Consider the following 12,221-nt stretch of genomic DNA (forward strand, 5'->3'; position numbering starts at 1 on the left):
CCAGCTCTGCCTGTTGAAAAACGAAGAGGTGACGGCAACACCTTCGTCATTCACCTCCACAGGACGTGATTACGCCCAGGCCTTGCCAGGACCACAGGGCAAAGTGGCCCCGGCCAGTCCGGGCCGGGCTTCGCCCGGCCGCAAAGCGTGTGTCACAAAGACACACGCTTGCAGGGACCAGCGGGTCAGGGAAATGTGGAAAGCCAGCTGGGCGAGAGACAGCTCGGGAGCTCGGGGGGGGGGGGGGGGGGGGGGGATGACGCCCCTGCTGAGCGGAGATCAAGCCCAGGCAAGGCGTCCCACCCCGGGTGTATTTGTGGGAGGATCGTGTGGTTTCTCTCTTCAACGTATTGATGGAATGGATTCGTCAGTGGCTTTCCTGATTTTGAAGCAAGCTCTAGCGGTGGGACGCAGCTTGTGAGAGCCAAGTGTTTAACGTTCAGGAATTTTCAAGCCAGTTGAAGTCATGTTGGTAGTTTAAAATTAGCACCATTCTTTGCTAGTGCGAAATTAGCTTAAAATGAACTATGCTTTAAATTAGTCACGGTGGGGGGCGCCTGGGTAGCTCAGTTGCTTAAACGGCTGACTTCGACTCAGGTCATGATCTCACGGTTCCTGAGTTCAAGCCCCGCATCAGGCTCTGTGCTGACGGCCCAGAGCCCGCGTCACCTTCTGTGTCTCCCTCTCTCTATGCCCCTCCCCCACTCACACTCTGTCTCTTTCTCTCTCAAAAATAAAACATAAAAAAAATTAAATTAGCCATGGTGGGAGTATTTACACCACGGGAATTGACAAATGCTACAAATCAGGGCTTTTGGGTTTTTTGTTTTGTTTTAAATCTTTCCCAGAGAGCAGGTTGTTAAACCACTGCCCTACAGCTTGTATTCCTGAAATAAACTGTGCTTGGTCTTATGTATTCTTATTTTTTTAAGTTTGAGAGAGAGAGTACGTGCATACGCAGGTGTGCAAACAGGGGAGCGCCAGAGAGGAAACCCCAAGCAGGCCCCGTATCACCAGCACAGAGCACAACTTGGGACTTGAACCCACAAACTGTGAGATCATGACCTGAACCGAAACCAAGAGTCAGATGCTTAATCCACTGAGCCACCTAGGCACCCTTTATTGTAGTATTTTTTTTTTTTTTATCATTACTGGATTTTATTTTTAATCATAAATGAGATTGGTCTGTAATTCTTTTTTATGGTGGGGGGGACGTCCTTTGTCAACTTTCCATGTTCCTGTATGGCTCAGGTTGAATCTGATTCTCAACCATCTGAGGAATATTTTAAAATGCAAATGCCCAAGTCATGTACCTGATTAATTAAATCAGAATCTCTGGGGGTGGGGCTCAAATACCAGTATTTTTATTTTATTTTATCTTATTTATTTATTAAAAAAAAATTTTTTTTTAATGTTTATTTATTTTTGAGACAGAGAGAGACAGAGCATGAACAGGGGAGGGTCAGAGAGAGGGAGACACAGAATCCAAAACAGGCTCCAGGCTCTGAACTGTCAACACAGAGCCCAACGCAGGTCTCAAACTCATGGACTGCGAGATCATGACCTGAGCTGAAGTTGGCCGCTTAACCAACTGAGCCACCCAGGCACCCCCAAATACCAGTATTTTTAAAAGCTCCTCAGATAATTCCCATGTTCAGTCAAGATTGAAAACCTCCTGCCTCCCACTGCCCTAGCCTAGGGCTTCTTAAACAATGCAGAGCCTCATTTAGTGGGTCTAAGTGGGGGGTGGGGATTCTGCATTTCCAACCAACTGCCAGGGACACGGATGCCACCGGTCCCTGGACTACACTTTGAGTGGACAAGATTTTGAATAATCTTGTAATTATCTGTATTTCAAAGGTTAGATAAGATTCAGCTGTGCAGCCATTTCATCAGTGCCTTTTCATTTTTTAAAAATTTATCTGAGAGAGAGAGAGCAAGTGAGAGTGTGCACCCATGCACAAGCAGGGGAGGGGGCAGAGGGAGAGAAAGAGAGAGAATCCTGAGCAGGCTCCACGTTCGGCACAGAGCCAATGTGGGGTTCCATCCCATGACCCTGGGATCACGATCTGAGCCCAAATCAAGTCGGATGCTCAACAGACTGAGCCCACCCAGGTGCCCTCCAATGGCTTTTTCAACAGCAAATCTCATTATTTTTTCTAATCTCTTCCATAGTCATTGATTTATTTATAGTTTCCACTTCTTTCTGTGTCAATTTTGCTATTTTGCATTTCTCGAAAAATCTATTTTTTCTAGGTTTTCAAAATCACTGCCGGTGACATGTGACATTTAATAGTCCCTCATCATTTTAAACACCCCTATATCTGTAGTTACAACAATTCAAATTCAAAAGTTTGAAAAATATCGAGGCAATCAACCAAACATCTGTGACTGACTGATCCTTGGACTTCCAATTTGAGATCCTCCCAAAGACCCCCAATTACTCCATCATTTCTCTGGTTTTTAAGTTGTTGCTGACTCCAGAAGATTCCATTAAACTAGTTACTGAAGAGGTAATCTCAGAAACAATTCCAGAGCTGGTCATAGTTAACCCTATAATTCAATCACTTTATATTACAGGTGGGGAAACTGAGGCCCATAGGGGAGTATGACTTATTCACTTATAATGGACAGATTAAAAGTAGAATGCAGGATGTCCAGGAATCCAGTCGGGGATAGGAGACATATCACCATTACATCCTTAGTGTAGCCCCCACAATCCAACAATTTAAGAATGGTCACCAAATGTGAAATGATGTATAAAGTAGGGTGTTTATCTGGCACCCATGGCCTTTGACATTGAGACCATTTTTGTCGTGTTCACACCTTTTTTCTATAACCCTGAGAAGGTGATGTAATTAAGAAACCAATGATTGGAGCTGTTGTGCGCTGTTTGTGGGAGCATAGAATGGCATAGCCACTGTGGACAACAGTACGGTGGTTCCTCAAAGAATTGAAAATAAAATTACCCTATTATTCAGCAATGCTACCTCTGGGCATATATCCAAAATACACGAAAGCAGAGTCTCAAAGAGATAGTTACACACTCGCGTGCACAGCTGCCATTATTCACAATGGCCAAAATGTGGAAGCAACTCCATTGTCCATTGACACATGAATGGGCAAGCAAAATGCGCGATATACATGCAATGGAAGATTATTCGGCCTTAACAAAGAAGGGAATTCTGACCTGTGTACAACCTGAAGGCAAAAGGGAGTTTTTCCCAGAGCCCGTGAGCCCACACTCATTCACCACCGATGCCCTTGGAGCTCCGGTCTCTCCCATTGAGCAGAAAACCGAGGCCCACCTGCTCATGCCACTGAAACTGCCATCAGAGCTGCTGGAGCCCTCAGCGTCCCCTCGCCACCGCCTCGCCCCCGCCCCAGGACCCCAGCAGTGCACGGCCCACAACCATCTACCACAGCTGCTGTCGATGTCACAAAGAGGGGCCAGGGAGAGGGCATTTCTCCCACCCTCCTGCCTTCCAACCGACCCACACAAGGGCCTTGCGCCGGCAGAACCTAACTGGCATGGAACCCAGCTGGCAAGGAAGCTTGGAAAATGCGGTTTCCAGGCTGCCATCCTCTGAGATACAGAGGAGAACGTGGAAAGGCAGCAATGAGGCTGAACGGCCGCAGACGATAGCCGGGTGTAGTTACCAAGAGGGAGTGATGAGGCAAGGAGGCGGGATCTGAACATCAAGCCTTGAGATTCGCACACGTCCCACCAAGTAACGCTCAGCAGCCCTGACTTGGGGGGGGGGGCACAGATTCCATCTGGCACGGCCCTGCTTCTCTGGTCTTTCCATAAACACCGCCTAGCCCAGAGGAGACTCCTGTGCTGGCCTCAGGAGGGAAGCTGGAGGTTGTGGACTCCTCCCTGCGGAAGAGCTCTATGTGCTGAGGGTCTTCTGTGAGGTCGAAAACAGCCTAGAAACCTGAGACCCCGTTTAGGAGCTGCGGTAGTCTGCTCGGCTGCCATAGCAAAATACCACAGGCCGGGCAGCTTGAACGGCAGGCATTTATTTTCTCACGGTTCTGGACACTGGAAGTCTGAGCTCAAGGTGTAGGACTGAGACCAGTCTCCCTGGCTTGCAGACAGCCACTTTCTAGCCTCGTCCCCACACGGCCTTCCTTATCTCTGTGCACATGTTCCTGGTGTTTCTTCCTCTTCTAAGAAAGACACCAGACTTGTTGGATCAGGGCCTACCCTTATGGCCTCATTTAACCTTAATTACCTCTTTAAAAGCTCTATCTTCAAATAAGGTCACATTGGGGATTTAGGGCTTCAAGGCAAGAACTGGGAAGGGGAGGGCGGTGGGCACCGTTCAGTCCATAAGAGGAGCCAAGTGGATATTTGTGACTCACAATAAACAGAGACCGGGCTGTTAAGTCCTGGTCAGGAATCTGCCGATCACCCCCATCCCTTTACCCCCAGTTAAAACCTATTTTGGCCTTCTGTTCATTTATACAGGCAGGCATGTACTGGAGGCATGGATGTTGACATCAGGCAGATGATTACAGAGAGACAGTGGCATACTCACAGCACTTAGGGCACAGGCACCCAGAAGAGAGCTCCCCACTCAGGCTGTTGGTGGGAGGCAACGCAGGCAAAGATCCCAGGGAAGTGTTCCCGGAGAAGGAGACCCTAGAGCCGGGTCCTGAAATAGGAAACGGACTTATCCACTTGAGAAAGGGATTCGTTTAACCAGCAAGCTTCCAAAAGCCCCAAGCGTCCCTATTTGACTACAGCTATCCGGGAGGGAGCTTAGAGTCCGTGTACAACATTTCTACTTAAGATCTGGGCCGCTGGATCAGGAATAGGAGAATCACCTGAGAGCTCGTTAGACCCTCAGGGCCCATCCCAGACTTACTGAATCAAAATCCATAATTGAACAAGATCCCTAGGAGATTTGTGTGAAGATTAAAAGTTGGGAAACACTGATCAAATACAAAACTGTTGTTTCACAGAAGTTGAAAAACCAAGGCCCAGAAAGAGGACATGGTCCTTTTAAGATGACACAGCATTTACAACAAACAAAAAAGTCCCGAATCTAAGCCCCTGCCCCTGCCTTACAAACAACCTTCCTACCGTGGACTGACATATTTACCAGCTCACCTGAGACTGCTACGTCACATTCTGATGCTGACCTTTGTACTCAATGAGCCCTTGGAGGGCTTGTTAGTAATTCTAACTCACGAGGTGAAAACGAACTTGTTGGGGGGGGGGGCTCCCAACAATATACCTCAGTTGATGCTGTTCTGCCTCCCATTTGGGATGGTATTGACTGCTTTCTGGCAGGCTCCCACCATGTCTGTATTTTCCTGGGGGTTCACTATTCTCCCTGGTGTTGTTGCCACGATCGCTGCCTCTACCTACAAGATATTAAGTTCATCCTAGCACCTGGGACCCCAGTACCAACTCAGGTGGCCCTTGTAGGCCCATCTTCCATATTCAATGTGTGTCTGTTTCTTATTATTCCAGTTTATTTCTTTATGTGGTAGCCACCACCAATTGTCTGGGTCAGGGACTATCCTTGAACTTGGTTTAAGGTGTTTTGAGACTCTTGGTGCCCCTTGTACACCTCACAAAAGCATACGCAAGTACTTCTTGAAGGAAGGTACTTTCAATATAGAGGCCTCAAATAAGCCAACGAGGTAGATCAACAAGCACATTTGTTGATATCTTTGGGAACAGGAAACTATAGCAACTGATACAGTCTTCCCAGAACTAAGTAGAACTTCTCCCTTAGGGAAGGGAAAAAAATGCAATAACCAAAAGACATATAAGCATACCTACAAATCTCCATGGATAACTTTAACCCTAAAAGAAATACAACTGAAGACAGAATTAGAGAATTGGAAGTTGGCTCTGAAGAAATTCTTCAGAGCATCATTCCAACAGCTAAAAAAGATAGAAAATGCAGAGGTCCCTGGCTGGCTCGGTTGGAGGAGCGTCCAACACTTGATCTCAGGGTCATGAGTTCAAGTCGGTTAGAGATTATTTAAAATAAATAAATAATTTGTAAAAAAAAAAATTTTAAAAGAGGGAAAATGCAGAAGGAAAGATAAGAGACATAGAAAATATATTTTTAAAGTCTAACATATGTTTTGGGACACCTGGGGTGGCTTGGTTGGTTAAGCATCTGACTCTTGATTTCGGCTCAGGTCATGATCTCACAGTCATGGGATCAAGCCTTACACTGTGCTCCACGCTGAGTATGGAGCCTGCTTGGGGTTCGTTCTCTCTCTCTCTTTTTCTCTCCACCCCTCCCCCAAGCTGTGTGCGCTCTCTCTCTCCAAAAAAAATAAATAAATAAACATTTAAAAATAAAATAAAAGTCTAACATACGTTTTATCAGAGACTCGGAAGGAGGAGTGAGAGAGAAGGGGGTGGAAGCAATCCTGAAGATGTAGTGAAGGTCTGAAAAGGGGACCCTTACAGCACTGACCAAAAGTAAAAGGTCTGCTGAAAAGAAACAGATGGTCTCCATGTGTGTGCCTAGTGGTGGGTTCTTTCTTCCTCCCTGGAACCGGAGAAGCCGAATCAAAGGGCTGAGTGTCACCTCCAGTCTCATCCTTGGCTACAATACCCACCCCCCCAGTTGTCTTTTGTTGTTGTTGTTGTTGTTGTTGTTGTTGTTGTTGTTTTTCATCTGTTTCCAGCAGGTCGTTATGCTATATATGAAAAACTTTTTAAAAATTCAGTGTTTATTTTGGATTTTACATACATGGCAGACAATCTTTAGGCAAAAATGTATAGTCCACTGAATAAGAAAGTGTTTTCTTTTTTCTGGCATTGTTGATGTCAGAGATATCTGGGACAGGAAATAAACCCCTTTGGAGTCCGAGTGGCAGGCCTGTTGCCAATGGCTGTGTGGTTTGTGCACTGCACAAACATACTGATGAATGAGCACTTTTATGCAAAACAGAAAACAGTACTGCTCTGGGCAAGTGCAGCTCGATCATAGCTTGTGGAGCACCTTGGTGTGGAAGGTGCCCTCTGGCAGACACAGTCCCTGTAGCCAGAGGACACAGCGTGACCAGGAGAGCTACGGCTGGTTTCAGATCCCATCCTCTCAAGCTGTGTAACACCGAGGTGCCCCACCAAGCTATGATCCAGTTGTACTTGCCCAGAGCAGGACTGGTTTCTATTCTGCATAAAAGTGCTCATTCATTAGTGGGGTGCTACCAAACTGTCCACTGGAGAAATGTCTGATAAAATATGAACCCCAAAATATACAAAGAACTTATCCTACTCACCACCAAAAAAAACAAAGAATCCAGTAAAAAAAAAAAATGGGCGGAAGACGTGAACAGACATTTCTCCAAAGAAGACATCCAGGTGGCCAACAGACCCATGAAAAGATGCTCAACATCACTTGTCATCAGGGAAATGAAAATCAAAACTACAATGAGATATCACTCACAGCAGTTGGAATGGCTAAGATAAAAAAAAAAAAAAATACAAGAAACAGGGGCTCCTGGGTGGCCCAGTTGGTATAGAGCATCCAACTCTTGATTTCAGGGTCGTGAGTTCAAGCCCCACATTGGGCGTGGAGCCTACTTAAAAACAAAAAAACACAAGAAGCAAGTGTTGGTGAGGATACAGAGAAAAAGGAATCCTTGTGCACTGTTGGCAGGAATGGAGACGGGGGCAGCCACTGTGGAAAAAGATATGGAGGTTCCGAAAAAAAGTTAAAAATAGAACGATTCTATGATCTAGTAATCACACTACTGGGTATTTACTCAAAAAATACAAAAACACTAATTCAAAGGGCTACATGTGTCCCTGTGTTTATTGCAGCATTATTTACAATAGACAAATTATGGAAGCAGCCCAAGTGTCCATCAACAGATGAATGGATAAAGAAGATGTGATATAGATAGATAGATAGATAGATAGATAGATAGATATAGTATAATGCTAAGTGAAGCGAGTCCGAGAAAGTCAAGTACCATATGAGTTCACTCATATGTGGAACTTAAGAAACAAAACAAATGAACAAAGTGGAAAAAAGAGAGAGAAACCAAGAAACAGACTCTTGGCTATAGGGAGAAAACTGATGGTACCAGAGGGGAAGCAGAGGGGGGGATGGGTAACATAGGTCAAGGGGATTAAGAGTACACTTACCATGATGAGCACATGATGAGCACTGAGTAATGTATAGAACTTATGAATCACTATATTGTACACCTGAAACTAATATAACGCTGTATGTTAACTACACTGGAATTAAAATCAAAAACTTAAAAAAAGGGGGGCTCCTGGTTGGCTCTGTCGGCTAAGTGTCTGACTCCTGATTTCAGCTCAGGTCATGAACTCATGGTTTGTGAGTTCAAGCTCTGCACTGGGCTTGACACTGACAGTGCAGATCCTGCTTGGGATAAATAAAACAACCTTAAAGAAAGATGAATCCATTCTCAGTTATCTCGCAAGGGCAAGCCAAAGCTAGGTAACTCTGTGTGTGTGTGTGTGTGTGTGTGTGTGTGTGTGTGTGTGTGTGTGTGTGTGTACGTGGTATCCCATGCCTTGTCAGGCAACTAATGCCCAGGTTTACCTGGCACTAGGGGGTTTCCTGTGATGTAGGACTGTCCTAGCCAACTGGGATGGTTGTTCACCCTGCTTTTGGGAATTCCCACAAGTTGGGCAACCTTGGACTGTTATTACATGAAGGACTGAAATTCCTAGTGTTTTCCCTTTCTCTTCCCCTGTGGTTTCCAGGTCTTGGGCTGACCCTTATGTTTAAAGGGTACGGGCTGTGTCACAGTGGGAGGAAGTCCTTCCCATGCAAAGTATGCATCTAACGGGGATGTTCCAGGATCAGCTGCTCAGAATTCTTGGTTGACTTGGAAGGTTACTTTTCTCCCCATCCATCCCTCCCAAAGTTGCTGCCTAACTACTACACATTGTTTCTTACTCTTTGTTCTGTTCTCTTTTTTCTAACTCGGTCCTGCATGCCTTCAGAACACTATTTCTCTGCTCTTTCGGTCCCTGAATACAAAAGACCCCTTTCCTAATCTGACCCCTGGTCTACCTCTGAGCTTCCGGTTGTTTTTTTAAATTGCCTTCCTCCCTCCTGATTATAAAAGTATATATGTTTGTTGTAAAATATTTAGAGAGTGCAGAAAAGAATTAACATTTTATTGTACTACATTTCTTACCAGTATTTTTTCTAAGAATATTTTTATATAGTTCAGAACAGACTGTATAATTTTATATTTGGATCTTTTTTAAGATTAGCATTGAAACATAAACATTGTATTAAAATGTTAAAAACAGGGGCGCCTGGGTGGCGCAGTCGGTTAAGCGTCCGACTTCAGCCAGGTCACGATCTCGCGGTCCGTGAGTTCGAGCCCCGCGTCGGGCTCTGGGCTGATGGCTCAGAGCCTGGAGCCTGTTTCCGATTCTGTGTCTCCCTCTCTCTCTGCCCCTCCCCCGTTCATGCTCTGTCTCTCTCTGTCCCAAAAAAAAATAAATAAACGTTGAAAAAAAAAATTAAAAAAAATAAAAAATAAAAAAAATAAAATGTTAAAAACATTTTCCTATGACAGTTACATCAGCAGGATGGCAGACTAGGAAGGCACAGGCTTTCCTTCCCCCACAGAGGTACAGAGGTTAACTACATGTATGGACCAAAGTACCTCTGTGAGAACTGTACAGACCAGCTGAAAGCTACAACACCCAAGCCCTTGTAAAACCAAGAAAGGACTCCAGCAAAAAGGAGATGCTACAATATATAAAGAACTCCTATAACTCAATGACCATGGCAAACAACAAAAATGGAAAGGACTGGAATGGACATTTTCCCACAGATGGTATACAAATGGCCAAGAAGCATATGAAAAGATTCTCAACAGCACTAGTCATCAGATAAATGTGAATCAAAGCCACAGTGAGATGGGGCACCTGGGTTGCTCAATCAGTTAAGCATCCAACTCTTGATTTCGGCTCAGGTCATGATCTCATGGTTTGTGAGTTTGAGCCCTGCATTGGGCTCTCTGCTGACAGTGGGCAGCCTGTTTGGGATATTCTCTCTCTCTCTCTCTCTCTCTCTCTCTCTCTCCTCTCCCCTGCTCATGCTCACCTCCCGCCCCCCCCCTTTAAAAATAAATAGATAAACATTTAAAAAACCCACAATGAGAATGTAAACTGGTGCAGCCACTCTGGAAAACAGTATGGAGATTCCTCAAAAAATTAAAAATAGAACTACCCTACAACCCAGAAATTGCACTACTAGGTATTTATCCAAGGGATACAGGAATGCTGTTTCGAAGGGGCACATGCACCCCAATGTTTAAAGCAGCACTATCAACAATAGCCAAAGTATGGAAAGAGCCCAGATGTCCATCGACGGATGAATGGATAAAGAAATACGTATACAATGGAGTATTACTCGGCAATCAAAAAGAATGAAATCTTGCCATTTGCAACTATGCAGATGGAACTAGAGGGTATTATGCTAAGTGAAATTAGTCAGCGAAAGACAAATATCATATGACTTCACTCATATGAGGACTTTAAGAAACAAAACATATGAACATAAGGGAAGGGAAGCACAAATAATATAAAAACAGGGAGGGGGACAAAACAGAAGAGACTCTTAAATATGGAGAACAAACTCAGGGTTACTGGAGGGGTTGTGGGAGGGGGGATGGGCTAAATGGGGAAGGGGCATTAAGGAATCTACTCCTGAAATCATTGTTGCACTATATGCTAACTCGGATGTAAATTAAAAAGTAAATAAATAATTAAAAAACCCAAACCCTCAGTTTACTAACCACACAGCCCATCATAGCAACCCCTTCTAGGCCTGCTCACTGCCTTCCTATCCCTTTGGATAGTTCTTCCCTACATGAATAGCTTATTCTGTAATCAGCTAACAAACTGTCCTATCTCAACATCCTTGTTAAAACCAAATTTAAGCGTTTCATCCACCACTGAATTGTTTAAATACTTCTGATTTCTTGGCATGCTTTCAAATATGATTTTCTATTTTTTTCCCAAATATAAGTACTTCTAGTACTTAACACTTTGATTTTGGCCCAGTAAAGCTGATTTCACACTCCTGGCCTCCAAAAAAAAAAAAAAAAAAAAAAGACTATTAAAATTGTGGAGGACTCCAAAGAATTTTTATGTGAGTTCTAGCTATCGATGTCTATCATATTGGAAATTAAAACTAAGAAATATCTAAAATGTTTGTTGATTCATTCCAGAATGACAATAAACCCACCACATGTGGGTTTAAATAACATACTTTTATATGAAAATGACTACATTTTCAGAGATAAATAAATAACCCACAATGAGATATCACTTTATATCCATTAGAATGCTACTATCAAAAATATACACATTAACAAGTGTTGCTGAGGACGTGGGGAAATTGGAACCCTCGTTCCAATTGGGTAGGACTGAAAAATGGTACAACCACTATGGAATGCAGCATTGAGGGTTCTTAAAATTTAAAAACAGAACTGCCATACAATAGAGCAATCCTACTTCTGGGTACACGGCCAAATGAGTTGAAAGGAGGGTCTCAAGAGATATTTGTACACCTGTGTTTATAGCGGCATTATCCGCTGTAGCAAAGGATAGAAGCAACCCAGATATCCATTGGCAGATGAGTGGATAAGCAAACTGTGGTATATACACAAAGCGGAATTTTATTCAGCTTTAAGAAGGAATGAAATCCTGTTACATGCTACAACATGGATAAACTTTGAGGATGTCACACTAAATAAAATAAGCCCGTTACAAAAAAAGACAAAAAACGATACGATTCTGCTTATATGAGATCACTGAAGTAGTCAAATTCACAGAAACGTAAGGTATAATGGTGCTCACCAGAGCCTAGGGAGGGGAGGCGAAAGGAAAATGGCATTAAGTGGGTACAATGTTTCAGATTTACAAGACGAAAATGTTCTTTTTTTTTTTTCAATTAAAAACAATATTTATTTTGAGAGAGAGAGCATGAGTGAGTGGGGGAGGGACAGAGAGAGAGAGAGACAGAGACAGAGACAGAAAGAGAGAGAATCCCAAGCAGGTTCCGCACTGTCAGTGCAGAGCCCAACATGGGGCTCGATCTCACGAACCATGAGAGCATGACCTGAGCTGAAATCAAGAGTCGGATGCTTAACCGACTAAGCCACCCAGGCGCCCAGCAAGATGAAAATGTTGCAAAAGCTCTTTAACAATGTGAATACAGTTAACGCTACTG

This window comes from Leopardus geoffroyi, chromosome C2, assembly GCF_018350155.1.
Source record: "Leopardus geoffroyi isolate Oge1 chromosome C2, O.geoffroyi_Oge1_pat1.0, whole genome shotgun sequence".
NCBI classification, from domain to species: Eukaryota; Metazoa; Chordata; class Mammalia; order Carnivora; family Felidae; genus Leopardus; species Leopardus geoffroyi.